Source organism: Ranitomeya imitator, chromosome 2 (genome assembly GCF_032444005.1).
Source record: "Ranitomeya imitator isolate aRanImi1 chromosome 2, aRanImi1.pri, whole genome shotgun sequence".
Taxonomy (NCBI): Eukaryota; Metazoa; Chordata; class Amphibia; order Anura; family Dendrobatidae; genus Ranitomeya; species Ranitomeya imitator.
The window spans coordinates 210,349,344-210,368,413 of NC_091283.1; positions in this window are offsets into that span (position 1 = coordinate 210,349,344).

Here is a 19,070-nt window from a genome sequence, read left to right on the forward strand (position 1 = left end):
ACCATCTCTCTACACCCCATACCCAATTTGTAGGCCTAATGCAGTGTAGTTTCCAAGAACTACTAAACGAGAGCCGGAAGATCGGAGCTCAGGAAAGGTAACCTGGAGAACACCTTGGAGTGGAACACACCATCTCTCTACACCCCATACCCAATTTGTAGGCCTAATGCAGTGTAGTTTACAAGAACTACTAAACGAGAGCCGGAAGATCGAAGCTCAGGAAAGGCAACCTGGAGAACACCTTGGAGTGGAACACATCATCTCTCTACACCCCATACCCAATTTGTAGGCCTAATGCAGTGTAGTTTCCAAGAACTACTAAACGAGAGCCGGAAGATCGAAGCTCAGGAAAGGCAACCTGGAGAACACCTTGGAGTGGAACACACCATCTCTCTACACCCCATACCCAATTTGTAGGCCTACTGCAGTGTAGTTTCCAAGAACTACTAAACGAGAGCCGGAAGATCGAAGCTCAGGAAAGGCAACCTGGAGAACACCTTGGAGTGGAACACACCATCTCTCTACACCCCATACCCAATTTGTAGGCCTAATGCAGTGTAGTTTCCAATAACTACTAAACGAGAGCCGGAAGATCGGAGCTCAGGAAAGGTAACCTGGAGAACACCTTGGAGTGGAACACACCATCTCTCTACACCCCATACCCAATTTGTAGGCCTAATGCAGTGTAGTTTCCAACAACTACTAAACGAGAGCATTAAGATCGAAGCAATGGCGAGGAAACCTGGGGCACACCTTGGGGAGGCAGACACCGTTAGTAGGCCCTACCAAAGTTGTACCCCCAATGCAGTTTTAAAATTCCTAGAGGCTGAAAACAAGACTATTGACGCTCAGCTTTTTTCAAAGGAACACAGCTGAATTGAGTGGCGCAGACAGACACAGGTAGTAGGACTTAACCCAAAAATGTGGCTCACTGCAGCTTAAAAAAGTTACAGGGGTACACAAGCAGCAGTGCTCTGGGCAGTGGAGGACAATTTCAATAGTGGACCGCAGACAGACTTTGTACGCCTACTATTAAAAAAAGGATGCTCTATGCAATTAAAAATAGGTTCCAGGGGTCCACGGGCAGCAGTGGTGTGGTCAGTGGACGAGTATTGGAAGGAGGGACCGCAGACAGGCGTAGTAGGCCTAACATAACAAAATTAGGCTGTAGACACTGTAAAATTGGTTCCAGGGGTACACGGGCAGCAGTGGTGTGGTCAGCGGAGGAAAATTGGAATTAGGGACTGCAGACAGACTTTGTAGGCTGTCCCCTGTGGACCATGCATCCAACACATTAACCCAGTGCGCCGTAATGGACACGTAACTTTTTGTGGACATGCCTACTGGTCCATGCGTCTCTTGTCAGGTGCACCTTTCTACTGTTTGATTGCCTGAGTGCTATGACAATGCAGACTTTTTCATGCCGGTGGAGGGCTGGGATGGCTTTTCTCGCAAAAGAAATGTCGACTGGGTAGCTTGAACCGTTGCACAGCGTAGTTCATCTGGGCTTTCTAAATATAAAACAAAGAAAAAAAGGAGGCTACATGCACTTTCAGCTGGGTTCCAGGGGTACACGGCCAGCATTGGTCTGGTCAGTGGAGAACTATTGGAAGGAGTGACCACAAACAGGCATCGAAGGCCTAATATAATAACACATTGCTGTTGGCAATTTTAAATTGGTTCCAGGGGAACACGGGCAGCAGTGGCCTGGTCAGTGTAGTAGTAGTAGAAAGAACGGACCGCAGACAGGCATCGAAGGCCTAAAATAAAAAAAATTGGGCTGGCTGTAGGCAATTTTAAATTGGTTCCAGGGGTATACGGGCAGCAGTGGTGTGGTCAGTGGAGGCCTAGTGGAAGGAGTGACCGCAGACAGGCATCGAAGGCCTAAAATAATAACACATGGCTGTAGGCAATTTTAAATTGGTTACAGGGGTACACGGGCAGCAGTGGTGTGGTCAGTGGAGGCATATTGTAAGGAGTGACCGCAGACAGGCATCGAAGGCCTAAAATAATAACACATGGCTGTAGGCAATTTTAAATTGGTTCCAGGGGAACACGGGCAGCAGTGGCCTGGTCAGTGTAGTAGTAGTAGAAAGAACGGACCGCAGACAGGCATCGAAGGCCTAAAATAAAAAAATTGGTCTGGCTGTAGGCAATTTTAAATTGGTTCCAGGGGTATACGGGCAGCAGTGGTGTGGTCAGTGGAGGCATAGTGGAAGGAGTGACCGCACACAGGCTTCGAAGGCCTAACATAACAAAAATGTCAATACAATGGTATTGTCAGTGGCAGGCATTGAAGGATGTCAGTGCATAGACTAAACATTGGTGGAGCTGTGAGATAATTTTGCAAGTGGTAGAGCACTGTTTGAGCTGGGGGGGGGGACAGTCTTGTGGCCGGCGGTACAGGCCCAGGGCCCCTCATATTACAACGGTGTGTCTGACGTTGGGTGCGCACCACCACCGCCAGAGACACTTTATTGTACTAGGAGGGACCTAGTGGCAGTGCCGTCGACCAAAAGCGGGCACACCCACCTCTTCAGACAAACAGCACTCTCACGGGTGCTGTCGCCAAGTGTCGATACCACGGCCCCGTGTGGGGAGTTTGGCCATTTAGTGAGGTGTAAACATGTCGTATGCTGGACAATCAGGTGCAGAAAATTACGAGATTGGAAAAGGCATTCAGAATAGTCCACAGGCAAGACCTTTTCATAGGAAAGCTAGGTGTCAGCCGGGCAAGGTGGGGCAAAAGATTTCGAAATCCAGTTGTGGTTCATTTTAATGAAGGTTAGATCATCTACATTTTGGGTAGCCAGACGAGTCCTTTTTTCTGTTAGTATTGAACCTGCAGCACTGAATACTCTTTCTGATAGGACACTAGCTGCCGGGCAAGCAAGCTCCTGCAATGCATATTCTGCCAATTCTGGCCAGGTGTCTAATTTTGATGCCCAGTAATCAAATGGGAATGATGGTTGAGGGAGAACATCGATAAGGGATGAAAAATAGTTTGTAACCATACTGGACAAATGTTGTCTCCTGTCACTTTGAATTGATGCTGCAGTACCTGTCCTGTCTGCGGTCATAGCAAAATCACTCCACAACCTGGTCAGAAAACCCCTCTGGCCAACGCCACTTCTGATTTCTGCCCCTCTAACTCCTCTGGTCTGCTGGCCCCTGCAGCTCGTGTGAGAACGATCATGGGCGCTGTGTGCAGGGAATGCCAGAAGCAAACGGTCAACAAGAGTTGATTGTTTGGTTGCTAATATTAGTTCCAAGTTCTCATGTGGCATTATATTTTGCAATTTGCCTTTATAGCGAGGATCAAGGAGGCAGGCCAACCAGTAATCGTCATCGTTCATCATTTTAGTTATGCGTGTGTCCCTTTTGAGGATACGTAAGGCATAATCCGCCATGTGGGCCAAAGTTCCAGTTCTCAAATCTGCGGTTGTGCTTGGTTGAGGGGCAGTTTCAGGCAAATCCACGTCACTTGTGTCCCTCCAATAACCAGAACCCGGCCTTGCCGCGCCACCAATTTCCAGTGGCCCCGGAAAAGCTTCCTCATTAAAAATATAATCATCCCCATCATCCTCCTCGTCCTCCTCCTCCTCTTCGCCCGCTAACTCGTCCTGTACACTGCCCTGGCCAGACAATGGCTGACTGTCATCAAGGCTTTCCTCTTCCTCAGCTGCAAACGCCTGATCCTTTATGTGCGTCAAACTTTGCATCAGCAGACGCATTAGGGGGATGCTCATGCTTATTATGGCGTTGTCTGCACTAACCAGCCGTGTGCATTCCTCAAAACACTGAAGGACTTGACACATGTCTTGAATCTTCGACCACTGCACACCTGACAACTCCATGTCTGCCATCCTACTGCCTGCCCGTGTATGTGTATCCTCCCACAAAAACATAACAGCCCGCCTCTGTTCGCACAGTCTCTGAAGCATGTGCAGTGTTGAGTTCCACCTTGTTGCAACGTCTATGATTAGGCGATGCTGGGGAAGGTTCAAAGAACGCTGATAGGTCTGCATACGGCTGGAGTGTACGGGCGAACGGCGGATATGTGAGCAAAGTCCACGCACTTTGAGGAGCAGGTCGGATAACCCCGGATAACTTTTCAGGAAGCACTGCACCTCCAGGTTTAAGGTGTGAGCCAGGCAAGGAATGTGTTTCAGTTGGGAAAGGGAGATGGCAGCCATGAAATTCCTTCCGTTATCACTCACTACCTTGCCTGCCTCAAGATCTACAGTGCCCAGCCACGACTGCGTTTCTTTCTGCAAGAACTCGGACAGAACTTCCGCGGTGTGTCTGTTGTCGCCCAAACACTTCATAGCCAATACAGCCTGCTGACGTTTGCCAGTAGCTGCCCCATAATGGGAGACCTGGTGTGCAACAGTGGCAGCTGCGGATGGAGTGGTTGTGCGACTGCGGTCTGTGGACGAGCTCTCGCTTCTGCAGGAGGACGAAGAGGAGGAGGAGGGGGTGCGAACGGCTACAGCCAACTGTTTCCTAGACCGTGGGCTAGGCAGAACTGTACCAAACTTGCTGTCCCCTGTGGACCCTGCATCCACAACATTCACCCAGTGTGCCGTGATGGACACGTAACGTCCCTGGCCATGCCTACTGGTCCATGCATCTGTTGTCAGGTGCACTTTTGTGCTCACAGATTGCCTGAGTGCATGGACGATGCGCTCTTTAACATGCTGGTGGAGGGATGGGATGGCTTTTCTGGAAAAAAAGTGTCGACTGGGTAGCTCGTAGCGTGGTACAGCGTAGTCCATCAGGGCTTTGAAAGCTTCGCTTTCAACTAACCGGTAGGGCATCATCTCTAACGAGATTAGTCTAGCTATGTGGGCGTTCAAACCCTGTGTACGCGGATGCGACGCTAAGTACTTCCTTTTTCTAACCATAGTCTCATGTAGGGTGAGCTGGACTGGAGAGCTGGAGATCGTGGAACTAGCGGGGGTGCCGGTGGACATGGCAGACTGAGAGACGGTGGGAGATGGTATTGTTGCCGCCGGTGCCCTAGATGCAGTGTTTCCTACTACGAAACTGGTGATTCCCTGACCCTGACTGCTTTGGCCTGGCAAAGAAACCTGCACAGATACTGCAGGTGGTGCGGAAAATGGTGGCCCTACACTGCCGGAAGGGATGTTGCGTTGCTGACTAGCTTCATTGGCCGAGGGTGCTACAACCTTAAGGGACGTTTGGTAGTTAGTCCAGGCTTGCAAATGCATGGTGGTTAAATGTCTATGCATGCAACTTGTATTGAGACTTTTCAGATTCTGTCCTCTGCTTAAGGTAGTTGAACATTTTTGACAGATGACTTTGCGCTGATCAATTGGATGTTGTTTAAAAAAATGCCAGACTGCACTCTTTCTAGCATCGGATACCTTTTCAGGCATTGCAGACTGAGCTTTAACCGGATGGCCACGCTGTCCTCCAACAGGTTTTGGCTTTGCCACGCGTTTTGGGCAAGATACGGGCCCGGCAGATGGAACCTGTTGCGATGTTGATGCCTGCTGCGGCCCCTCCTCCTCCGCTTCAGAACTGATGCCGCCTGCACCCTGTTCCCCCAATGGCTGCCAATCGGGGTCAAGAACTGGGTCATCTATTACCTCTTCTTGTAGCTCGTGTGCAACTTCATCTGTGTCACCGTGTCGGTCGGTGGTATAGCGTTCGTGATGGGGCAACATAGTCTCATCAGGGTCTGATTCTTGATCATCACCCTGCGAGGGCAATGTTGTGGTCTGAGTCAAAGGACCAGCATAGTAGTCTGACTGTGGCTGTGCATCAGTGCACTCCATGTCAGATTCAACTTGTAATGGGCATGGACTGTTAACTGCTTCACTTTCTAAGCCAGGGACGGTATGTGTAAAGAGCTCCATGGAGTAACCTGTTGTGTCGCCTGCTGCATTCTTCTCTGTTGTTGTTTTTGCTGAAGAGGACAAGGAAGCGACTTGTCCCTGACCGTGAACATCCACTAACGACGCGCTGCTTTGACATTTACCAGTTTCACGAGAGGAGGCAAAAGAGCTAGAGGCTGAGTCAGCAAGATAAGCCAAAACTTGCTCTTGCTGCTCCGGCTTTAAAAGCGGTTTTCCTACTCCCAGAAAAGGGAGCGTTCGAGGCCTTGTGTAGCCAGACGACGAACCTGGCTCCACAGCTCCAGACTTAGGTGCAATAGTTTTTTTTCCACAACCAGCTGATGCTCCACCACTACCACTACCCTCATTACCAGCTGACAATGAACGCCCCCGGCCACGACCTCTTCCACCAGACTTCCTCATTGTTTTAAAAACGTAAACAAACTAACGGTATTTGTTGCTGTCACACAACTTACACGGTGAGCTATAACTTCAGTATGATTTAGCTACCCCTTTACAGGTGAGTGAGACCACAACGGAAATCAGGCAAAATGTTACACACTCTGTTGTTGGTGGCAACAAATGAGAGAGATGCCACACACGCAGGACTGTCACTGAAGCACAAATGTAAATATTAATCTCCCACTGATTTGATTTTTTTTTTTTTTTTCAGGGAGACTTTAGGAAAAAAAAAATAGAATAAAATGATTTTTTCAGGAAGAATTTAGAAACCAAAGAAAATAAAATGATTTTTTCAGGGAGAATTTAGAAAACAAATAAAACAAAAAAAGGCTTTCTATGGCCCACTGAGTGAGAGATGACGCACACAGGAGTCAGGAGTGGCACACAAGCCCAGAGGCCAATATTCATCTCCCACTGATTGATGTAGTGATTTTTTCAGGTAGATTTTGGAACCCAAATCAAGCTAAAAAAATAATAGGCTTTCTATGGCCCACAATTGGAGAGAGAGAGAGAGATGGCACACCCAGGAGTCAAGACTGGCACACAAGCAGAAAGGGCAATATTAATCTCCCACTGATTTGTTTTTTTTGTTTTTTTCAGGGAGACTTTAGGAAAAAAAAATAATAGAATAAAATGATTTTTTCAGGAAGAATTTAGAAACCAAATAAAATAAAATGATTTTTTCAGGGAGAATTTAGAAAACAAATAAAACAAAAAAAGGCTTTCTATGGCCCACTGAGTGAGAGATGACGCACACAGGAGTCAGGAGTGGCACACAAGCCCAGAGGCCAATATTTATCTCCCACTGATTGATGTAGTGATTTTTTCAGGAAGATTTTAGAACCCAAATCAAGCTAAAAAAATAATAGGCTTTCTATGGCCCACAATTGGAGAGAGAGAGAGAGATGGCACACCCAGGAGTCAAGACTGGCACACAAGCAGAAAGGGCAATATTAATCTCCCACTGATTTGTTTTTTTTTTTTTTTCAGGGAGACTTTAGGAAAAAAAAATAATAGAATAAAATGATTTTTTCAGGAAGAATTTAGAAACCAAATAAAATAAAATGATTTTTTCAGAGAGAATTTAGAAAACAAATAAAACAAAAAAAGGCTTTCTATGGCCCACTGAGTGAGAGATGACGCACACAGGAGTCAGGAGTGGCACACAAGCCCAAAGGCCAATATTTATCTCCCACTGATTGATGTAGTGATTTTTTCAGGTAGATTTTGGAACCCAAATCAAGCTAAAAAATTAATAGGCTTTCTATGGCCCACAATTGGAGAGAGAGAGAGAGAGATGGCACACCCAGGAGTCAAGACTGGCACACAAGCAGAAAGGGCAATATTAATCTCCCACTGATTTGTTTTTGTTTTTTTTCAGGGAGACTTTAGGAAAAAAAAATAATAGAATAAAATGATTTTTTCAGGAAGAATTTAGAAACCAAATAAAATAAAATGATTTTTTCAGGGAGAATTTAGAAAACAAATAAAACAAAAAAAGGCTTTCTATGGCCCACTGAGTGAGAGATGACGCACACAGGAGTCAGGAGTGGCACACAAGCCCAGAGGCCAATATTTATCTCCCACTGATTGATGTAGTGATTTTTTCAGGTAGATTTTGGAACCCAAATCAAGCTAAAAAAATAATAGGCTTTCTATGGCCCACAATTGGAGAGAGAGAGAGAGAGAGATGGCACACCCAGGAGTCAAGACTGGCACACAAGCAGAAAGGGCAATATAAATCTCCCACTGATTTCTTTTTTTTTTTTTTTTCAGGGAGACTTTAGGAAAAAAAAATAATAGAATAAAATGATTTTTTCAGGAAGAATTTAGAAACCAAATAAAATAAAATGATTTTTTCAGGGAGAATTTAGAAAACAAATAAAACAAAAAAAGGCTTTCTATGGCGCACTGAGTGAGAGATGACGCACACAGGAGTCAGGAGTGGCACACAAGCCCAGAGGCCAATATTTATCTCCCACTGATTGATGTAGTGATTTTTTCAGGTAGATTTTGGAACCCAAATCAAGCTAAAAAAATAATAGGCTTTCTATGGCCCACAATTGGAGAGAGAGAGAGAGATGGCACACCCAGGAGTCAAGACTGGCACACAAGCAGAAAGGGCAGTATTAATCTCCCACTGATTTGTTTTTTGTTTTTTTTTCAGGGAGACTTTAGGAAAAAAAAATAATAGAATAAAATGATTTTTTCAGGAAGAATTTAGAAACCAAATAAAATAAAATAATTTTTTCAGGGAGAATTTAGAAAACAAATAAAACAAAAAAAGGCTTTCTATGGCCCACTGAGTGAGAGATGACGCACACAGGAGTCAGGAGTGGCACACAAGCCCAGAGGCCAATATTTATCTCCCACTGATTGATGTAGTGATTTTTTCAGGTAGATTTTGGAACCCAAATCAAGCTAAAAAAATAATAGGCTTTCTATGGCCCACAATTGGAGAGAGAGAGAGAGATGGCACACCCAGGAGTCAAGACTGGCACACAAGCAGAAAGGGCAATATTAATCTCCCACTGTTAGGGCTAGCGGAACGCACCGAGTAGAAATAGATATTTATTATTAATGGTGCGTTCGCAGCCCGGGGTCCACCGTGCAGGAAGAACCTGCTGCTAGTGAATGGTGGCACAATATGGCGGTGTAGACTAGCTCTGTTACCTCACAGAGCAGCCGCGAGAGGAAAGCACTGCGCCCTGTTAGCCTCACAGGAGCACAAGCTTACTGCCAAGCTGATAGCAGTCTGTGGTTAAGCAACACGCAATCTCCTCACCGGAGAAGCCGGTATTCTAGGGGCTTATTTCAGCCGGGTCCCTGAACACACTCATACAATCTCCTCACCGGAGGTGCCGGTATTCTAGGCGCTTATTTCAGCCGGGTCCCTGAACACACTTATGCTAACCACACTGGCGCAAAGCACATATGACTTGATACTAGCGCATGGCCGTGCGGTCATGCGCAGTTTATATAGCTGCAGCACAGGAAGTGGCTATAGAACTTTTGCCCTTCCAAGACCTGCCAAGAGGACCAATGGAATGTGCCGCAGAGCCTGAGCACATGACCCTCGATCTCCAACGGGAGATCTTGCCCTGGGCATGCTCAGTGTGTGCAGATAAGGACTTAGTCCCAGAGAAGTCCGCTCGCTGCTGACCAGTATAGGCTTTAAAGGCAGAAGCTGGAGAAGCAGCAGTAACTCTTCTCACAGAGTCAGACTGAGCGAGACGCTGGGATCGACGTCCCTGCTGAGCAGACTCCACTGCGGCTGGAGGAGAATGGGAGACCGCAGCGGAGATGGATCGAGATTCCCCCTGTGCAGCAGAGGAAACTCGACTCCTAACATTACCCCCCCTCCTTGGGCCTCGCTACGTTCGAAGGCAGCAATGAGCTGCGGAGCCCGAATGTGCTCAACAGGCTCCCAGGACCTGTCCTCGGGACCATAACCCTTCCAGTCCACCAAATAAAATTTTTTACCACGCACCACCTTGCACCCCAAAATAGCGTTCACCTCATAATCGTCCGAAGACGAACCCGATGTCCCAGCAGATGACTCGGAGAACCGGGACATATACACGGGTTTCAAGAGGGACACATGAAAGGTGTCGGTGATACCCAGGTGTGGCGGAAGGGCCAAACGATAGACCACAGGATTAACCTGCTCGAGGACCTTGAATGGGCCCAAGTAGCGAGGAGCAAATTTAGTGGACTCAACTCGCAGCCTGATGTTACGGGCGGAGAGCCACACCAAGTCGCCAGGAGCAAAGGTCGGGGCAGGGCGCCGATGTGCATCGACGGAGGACCTCATTCTCTCCTTCGAGGCCCGAATGGCATCCTGAGTGCGGTCCCAAATGTCCCGTGCCTCCACTGCCCAGTCTGCCACCCTGGAGTCAGCAGAGGACACGGGCATAGGCACAGGAACCCGCGGATGCTGGCCGTAATTAAGGAGGAAAGGAGTCTGACCGGTGGAGTCGGCTACAGCGTTATTAAGGGCGAACTCTGCCCATGGTAATAAAGATGCCCAGTCATCCTGCCTGGCAGAAACAAAATGTCGTAGATATGTGACCAGAGTCTGATTGGCCCTCTCTACCAACCCATTCGTCTCGGGATGATATGCGGAAGAGAGATTTAACTCAATGCTGAGAAGACGACAAAGCTCTCTCCAGAACCGAGACGCAAACTGGGGACCCCGGTCACTGACAATTTTGTCTGGCATGCCGTGTAGGCGGAAGATGTGTCTTAAGAACAACGCTGCCAAGGCCCGTGCAGAAGGTAACTGTGGGAGCGGCACCAAGTGCACCATTTTCGAGAAATGATCGGTAATAACCCAAATGACGGTACAGCCGCGAGACTTGGGCAAACCCACTACAAAGTCCATCCCGACCATCTCCCAGGGCCTGTCTGCCACCGGCAAGGGATAGAGTAACCCAGACGGCCGTTGTCGAGGAGACTTATTTTTGGCGCATGAGACACACGCCAGAACGTAATCTCTGACATCTCGCAGCATATGCGGCCACCAGTACGTCCTCGTCAGCAGCTCAGATGTCCTTTTTGTCCCAAAGTGTCCACCCACCCTGGAGGAATGAGCCCAAGAGAGAACCTCCGGTCGCAAATTTATGGGCACAAAAGTCTTGCCCGGAGGCACAGACTCAAGCGACACCGGAGCCACGGTTCTCAAGCTCTCAGAAGGAACAATAAGCCGAGGCTCTCCTTCCTCCTCCTCAGATGACACAACAGAGCGAGAAAGAGCATCAGCTCGAATGTTCTTCTCCCCAGCGACATAATGGAGGGTGAAGTGGAATCGGGAGAAGAATAAGGACCATCTGGCCTGGCGAGAATTTAGCCGCTGGGCTGTTTGCAAATATAGCAAATTTTTGTGGTCTGTAAATACTTGAAAGGGAAAACGAGCCCCCTCCAAGAGATGTCTCCACTCAGAGAAAGCCAATTTCATCGCTAGCAACTCCCTGTCCCCGATGGAATAATTCCTCTCCGCTGGTGTGAAGGTCTTGGAGAAGAAGAAGCACGGATGCTTCCGACCTTGAGCATCCTTTTGGAAGAGGACTGCTCCAGCACCAACGGAAGAGGCATCCACCTCCATTATAAACGGCTTATCGACATCGGGACGATGTAGGATGGGAGCGCTAGCAAAATGAGACTTAGTAGAAGAAAAGGCCCTGGAGACCTCTTCAGACCACACTTTGGGATTTGCTCCCTTCTTGGTAAGGGCTACCAAGGGAGCTACCAAAGTTGAGAAATGGGGAATGAACTGGCGGTAATAATTAATGAACCCCATAAAGCACTGCACCGCTTTAAGTGAATGAGGTTCTTGCCAGTCCATCACAGCCTGTAGTTTGGCAGGATCCATAGCCAATCCCTGGGCAGAGATGATATAGCCCAGGAAAGGTAAAGACTCCTGCTCAAACACACACTTCTCCAACTTTGCGTAAAGAGAGTTTGCCCGTAAGAGGTCGAAGACTCTGCCAACATCTCTCCGGTGGGAGTCAATATCTGGAGAGAAGATGAGAATATCATCCAGATAGACTACGACCGAGGTGGAAAGCATATCCCGGAAGATGTCGTTGACAAAGTCTTGGAAAACGGCTGGGGCGTTACAGAACCCGAAGGGCATCACCAGATACTCATAGTGCCCATCTCTGGTGTTAAACGCCGTCTTCCATTCGTCCCCCTCACGAATGCGAATCAGGTTATAAGCTCCCCGCAGGTCTAATTTGGTAAATACCTTAGCTCCCCGTAGCCTATCAAAAAGCTCAGAAATCAGGGGCAGCGGGTACTTATTCTTAATGGTGATGGCGTTAAGACCCCTGTAGTCTATGCAAGGACGCAATTCTCCATTCTTCTTCTGTACGAAGAAGAACCCTGCCCCTGCTGGTGACACTGACTTCCTAATAAATCCTCTTGCCAAATTCTCCTGGATGTATTGGGACATAGCCTCCGTCTCCGGGAGAGAGAGGGGATAGACACGTCCCCGAGGAGGTTCTGCTCCAGGCAAGAGATCTATAGGACAGTCATAGGGACGGTGAGGCGGAAGGGTCTCCGCGGCCTTTTTGGAGAAGACGTCAGCATAAGACCAATAGTATTTGGGGAGAGTAGAGAGATCTGCGGGTATCTCAGTGGTGGAAACCTGAACGCACTCTTTCACACATCTGCCCTTACAGGATTCACTCCAACCCAATATCCTCCCAGAGGTCCACTCAATATGTGGGGAGTGGAAACGGAGCCAGGGTATTCCCAGCAGAATCTCATCCATTCCCTCGGGAAGGACAAGAAGGGAAATAATCTCCTGGTGGGATGGGGACATGGCTAACGTGAAAGGGACAGTCTGATGTGTGATCTGTAATGGAAGTGTCGACCCATTCACCACTCTAACGGTTACTGGTTTGGCAAGCATAACCAGAGGTATTGCGTGGCGCAGTGCAAAAGCAGAAGACATAAAATTTCCCTCTGCTCCTGAATCCACACAAAGCTCTACTGTAAGAGTGGATGTGCCTAACAGGATTGTCCCTTTAAAGGACAATTTTGAGGAAAATGCCGCAGTGTCCAGTGAACCTCCTCCAATGGACACTAGACGCGATCGTTTTCCCGACCGCCGTGGACATTTATTAGCGTAATGTCCCGGTTGCTGGCAATTTTTACATACCACAGGTACTCGAACGGTCTGAGACCTAGGTCCCGCTCGAGAAACCTCCATGGCCTCATGGGAGTCGGACGCCATAACAGGAGATTCTAGAGGTTTGGCAAAGGTGGGAGCCAGCCGAAACCTCTGCCTACACTGGGTCCGCTCCAACCTCCGCTCGTTAAAATGGAGATCGATGCGGGTAGCTATAGTAATAAGCTCCTCCAGTGTGGCGGGAATCTCCCTGGTGGCCAAGGCGTCCTTCACATGATCTGCCAGTCCTTTCCAGAACACCGGAATAAGGACTTTATCCGGCCATTCCAGCTCAGAAGCTAGAGTCCGGAATAGGATGGCAAACTGGCTGACCATGGACGAAGCCTGAGTAATTGCCAACAATTGGAGCGCGGTATCGTGGGTGACACGGGGTCCCAGAAAGACCTGCCTCAGAGCGTCCAGGAAGATAGGAGCACTCTGTACCACATGATCACCACGTTCCCAAAGCGGCGTTGCCCACTCCAACGCCCTGCCCGACAAGAGAGATATAATGAATCCCACTTTCGCCCGTTCCGTAGGAAAACGTGCAGCCAGCAGCTCGAGATGTATGGAGCACTGGCTCACGAATCCCCGACATAGCTTAATGTCACCAGCAAACTTGTCTGGAAGCGGGAGACGGGATAAGGTCGGAGCAGGGGTGGCAGCGGACAAACTGGCTGCAGCTGCACTTGCAGCCTGAACAGCGACAGCAGTAACGTCCACAGCTGAGGTTGTGCGCTCGAGAGCCGCCAACCTACCCTCCAGCTGCTGGATGTACTGCTGTAGACGCTGACCGTCCGCCATTTACTAGCCAGACCCTGGCGCTAGTATTATGTTAGGGCTAGCGGAACGCACCGAGTAGAAATAGATATTTATTATTAATGGTGCGTTCGCAGCCCGGGGTCCACCGTGCAGGAAGAACCTGCTGCTAGTGAATGGTGGCACAATATGGTGGCATACACCCACGAGTACTAAGAGAACTAAGTAATGTAATAGATAAACCATTATTTCTTATTTTTAGTGACTCTATAGCGACAGGGTCTGTTCCGCAGGACTGGCGCATAGCAAATGTGGTGCCAATATTCAAAAAGGGCTCTAAAAGTGAACCTGGAAATTATAGGCCAGAAAGTCTAACCTCTATTGTTGGTAAAATATTTGAAGGGTTTCTGAGGGATGTTATTCTGGATTATCTCAATGAGAATAACTGTTTAACTCCATATCAGCATGGGTTTATGAGAAATCGCTCCTGTCAAACCAATCTAATCAGTTTTTATGAAGAGGTAAGCTATAGGCTGGACCACGGTGAGTCATTGGACGTGGTATATCTCGATTTTTCCAAAGCGTTTGATACCGTGCCGCACAAGAGGTTGGTACACAAAATGAGAATGCTTGGTCTGGGGGAAAATGTGTGTAAATGGGTTAGTAACTGGCTTAGTGATAGAAAGCAGAGGGTGGTTATAAATGGTATAGTCTCTAACTGGGTCGCTGTGACCAGTGGGGTACCGCAGGGGTCAGTATTGGGACCTGTTCTCTTCAACATATTCATTAATGATCTGGTAGAAGGTTTACACAGTAAAATATCGATATTTGCAGATGACACAAAACTATGTAAAGCAGTTAATACAAGAGAAGATAGTATTCTGCTACAGATGGATCTGGATAAGTTGGAAACTTGGGCTGAAAGGTGGCAGATGAGGTTTAACAATGATAAATGTAAGGTTATACACATGGGAAGAGGGAATCAATATCACCATTACACACTGAACGGGAAACCACTGGGTAAATCTGACAGGGAGAAGGACTTGGGGATCCTAGTTAATGATAAACTTACCTGGAGCAGCCAGTGCCAGGCAGCAGCTGCCAAGGCAAACAGGATCATGGGGTACATTAAAAGAGGTCTGGATACACATGATGAGAGCATTATACTGCCTCTGTACAAATCCCTAGTCAGACCGCACATGGAGTACTGTGTCCAGTTTTGGGCACCGGTGCTCAGGAAGGATATAATGGAACTAGAGAGAGTACAAAGGAGGGCAACAAAATTAATAAAGGGGATGGGAGAACTACAATACCCAGATAGATTAGCGAAATTAGGATTATTTAGTCTAGAAAAAAGACGACTGAGGGGCGATCTAATAACCATGTATAAGTATATAAGGGGACAATACAAATATCTCGCTGAGGATCTGTTTATACCAAGGAAGGTGACGGGCACAAGGGGGCATTCTTTGCGTCTGGAGGAGAGAAGGTTTTTCCACCAACACAGAAGAGGATTCTTTACTGTTAGGGCAGTGAGAATCTGGAATTGCTTGCCTGAGGAGGTGATGATGGCGAACTCAGTCGAGGGGTTCAAGAGAGGCCTGGATGTCTTCCTGGAGCAGAACAATATTGTATCATACAATTATTAGGTTCTGTAGAAGGACGTAGATCTGGGTATTTATTATGATGGAATATAGGCTGAACTGGATGGACAAATGTCTTTTTTCGGCCTTACTAACTATGTTACTATGTTACTATGTAATATGGCGGTGTAGACTAGCTCTGTTACCTCACAGAGCAGCCGCGAGAGGAAAGCACTGCGCCCTGTTAGCCTCACAGGAGCACAAGCTTACTGCCAAGCTGATAGCAGTCTGTGGTTAAGCAACACGCAATCTCCTCACCGGAGAAGCCGGTATTCTAGGGGCTTATTTCAGCCGGGTCCCTGAACACACTCATACAATCTCCTCACCGGAGGTGCCGGTATTCTAGGGGCTTATTTCAGCCGGGTCCCTGAACACACTTATGCTAACCACACTGGCGCAAAGCACATATGACTTGATACTAGCGCATGGCCGTGCGGTCATGCGCAGTTTATATAGCTGCAGCACAGGAAGTGGCTATAGAACTTTTTCCCTTCCAAGACCTGCCAAGAGGACCAATGGAATGTGCCGCAGAGCCTGAGCACATGACCCTCGATCTCCAACGGGAGATCTTGCCCTGGGCATGCTCAGTGTGTGCAGATAAGGACTTAGTCCCAGAGAAGTCCGCTCGCTGCTGACCAGTATAGGCTTTAAAGGCAGAAGCTGGAGAAGCAGCAGTAACTCTTCTCACAGAGTCAGACTGAGCGAGACGCTGGGATCGACGTCCCTGCTGAGCAGACTCCACTGCGGCTGGAGGAGAATGGGAGACCGCAGCGGAGATGGATCGAGATTCCCCCTGTGCAGCAGAGGAAACTCGACTCCTAACACCCACTGATTTGTTTTTTGTTTTTTTTTCAGGGAGACTTTAGGAAAAAAAAATAATAGAATAAAATGATTTTTTTCAGGAAGAATTTAGAAACCAAATAAAATAAAATGATTTTTTCAGGGAGAATTTAGAAAACAAATAAAACAAAAAAAGGCTTTCTATGGCCCACTGAGTGAGAGATGATGCACACAGGAGTCAGGAGTGGCACACAAGCCCAGAGGCCAATATTTATCTCCCACTGATTGATTTATTCATTTTTTCAGGTAGAATTTAGAACCCAAATCAACCAAAAACATAAATAGGCTTTCTATGGCCCACTATTTGTGAGAGAGATGGCACGCTCAGGACTGGCACACAAGCCCAGAGGCCAATATTAATCTCCCACTTTTTATTTTTTTTCAGGGAAAATTTATAAACCCAATAAAAAAATAAATAAATAGGCTTTCTATGGCCCACTATCTGAGAGAGAGAGATGGCACGCTTAGGACTGGCACACAAGCCCAAAGGCCAATATTAATCTCCCTTTTTTTTTTCAGGGAGAATTTATAAAACCAAAAAAAAAAAAAATAAATAGGCTTTCTATGGCCCACTATTTGTGAGAGAGATGGCACGCTCAGGACTGGCACACAAGCCCAGAGGCCAATATTAATCTCCCACTTTTTTTTTTTGTTCCAGGGAAAATTTATAAACCCAATAAAAAAAATAATAAATAGGCTTTCTATGGCCCACTATCTGAGAGAGAGAGATGGCACGCTTAGGACTGGCACACAAGCCCAAATGCCAATATTAATCTCCCTTTTTTTTTTCAGGGAGAATTTATAAAACCAAAAAAAATAAAATAAATAGGCTTTCTATGGCCCACTATTTGTGAGAGAGACGGCACGCTCAGGACTGGCACACAAGCCCAGAGGCCAATATTAATCTCCCACTTTTTTTTTTTTTGTTCCAGGGAAAATTTATACACCCAATAAAAAAAATAATAAATAGGCTTTCTATGGCCCACTATCTGAGAGAGAGAGATGGCACGCTTAGGACTGGCACACAAGCCCAAAGGCCAATATTAATCTCCCACTGATTGATTTATTGATTTTTTCAGGTAGAATTTAGAACCCAAATAAAGCAAAAAAAAAAAAAATGGGCTTTCTATGGCCCACTGAGTGAGTGATGATGCACACAGGAGTCAGGAGTGGCACACAAGCCCTGAGGCCAATATTTTTCTCCCACTGATTGATGTAGTGATTTTTTCAGGTAGATTTTAGAACCCAAATCAAGCAAAAAAATAAATAGGCTTTCTATGGCCCACTGACTGAGAGATGGCACACACAGGAGTCAAGAGTGGCACACAAGCCCTGAGGCCAATATTTTTCTCCCACTGATTGACGTAGTGATTTTTTCAGGTAGATTTTAGAACCCAAATCAAGCAAAAAAATAAATAGGCTTTCTATGGCCCACTGAGTGAGAGATGGCACACACAGGGATGGCACTCTAGCAGAAATGTCAATCTTAATCTCCCACAAAAAAAAAAAAAAAAAAACAGGGAGTGTCCAACAATTACTATCTCCCTGCAGTAATCTCAGCCAGGTATGGCAGGCAGCAATAAGGAGTGGACTGATGCACAAATTAAATAAAAAGTGTGGACAAACAAAAAAGATAGCTGTGCAGAAAGGAAGGAACAAGAGGATTTGTGCTTTGAAAAAAGCAGTTGGTATGCACAGCGGCGTACACACAGCAATGCAGCTATCAGGGAGCCTTCTAGGGCAGCCCAATGAGCTACAGCGCTGAGGGGAAAAAAAAAAAAATGTAGCTTCCACTGTCCCTGCACACCGAAGGTGGTGTTGGGCAGTGGATATCGCTACAGCACAAGCGGTTTGGTGGTTAATGGACCCTGCCTAACGCTATCCCTGCTTCTGACGAAGCGGCAGCAACCTCTCCCTAAACTCAGATCAGCAGCAGTAACATGGCGGTTGGCGGGAACGCCCCTTTATAGCCCCTGTGACGCCACAGACAGCAAGCCAATCACTGCAATGCCCTTCTCTAAGATGGTGGGGACCAGGACCTATGTCATCACGCTGCCCACACTCTGCGTTTACCTTCATTGGCTGAGAAATGGCGCTTTTCGCGTCATTGAAACGCGACTTTGGCGAAAGTCACGTACCGCATGGCCGACCCCGCACAGGGGACGGATCGGGTTTCATGAAACCCGACTTTGCCAAAAGTCGGCGACTTTTGAAAATGAACGACCCGTTTCGCTCAACCCTAATCTTCAGGCTCTTGTTAAATAGTTTTTTAGTCGAACAACTGCAGTGGGGCTACTAGTTTGGTTGGGGCCTACTAACAGTGTCTGCCTCTCCAAGGTGTTGTCCTGGTTGCCTTTCCTGAGCTTCAATCTTCAGGCTCTCGTTAAATAGTTTTTTAATCGAACAACTGCAGTGGGGCTACTAGTTTGGTTGGGGCCTACTAACGGTGTCTGCCGCTCCAAGGTGTTCTCCTGGTTGTCTTTCCTGAGCTTCCATCTTCAGGCTCTTGTTAAATAGTTGTTAAATGGAACAACTGCATTTGGCCTACTAGTTGGGTTGGGGCCTAATAACGGTGTCTGCCGCTCCTTGCTGTTCTCCTGGTTTCCTGTCCTGAAATTCCATTTTCAGGCTCTCCTTAAGTAGTTGTTAATATTACATTGAATTTCACCTACTAGTGTGGTTGGGGCCTACTAACGGTGTATGCCGTTCTGTGCTGTTCTCATGGTTTCTTGTCCTGAAATTCCATTTTCAGGCTCTCGTTAAGTAGTTGTTGAAACAACACTGCATTAGGCCTACAAGTTGGATCTGGGTTGTAGAGACGGTGTCTGC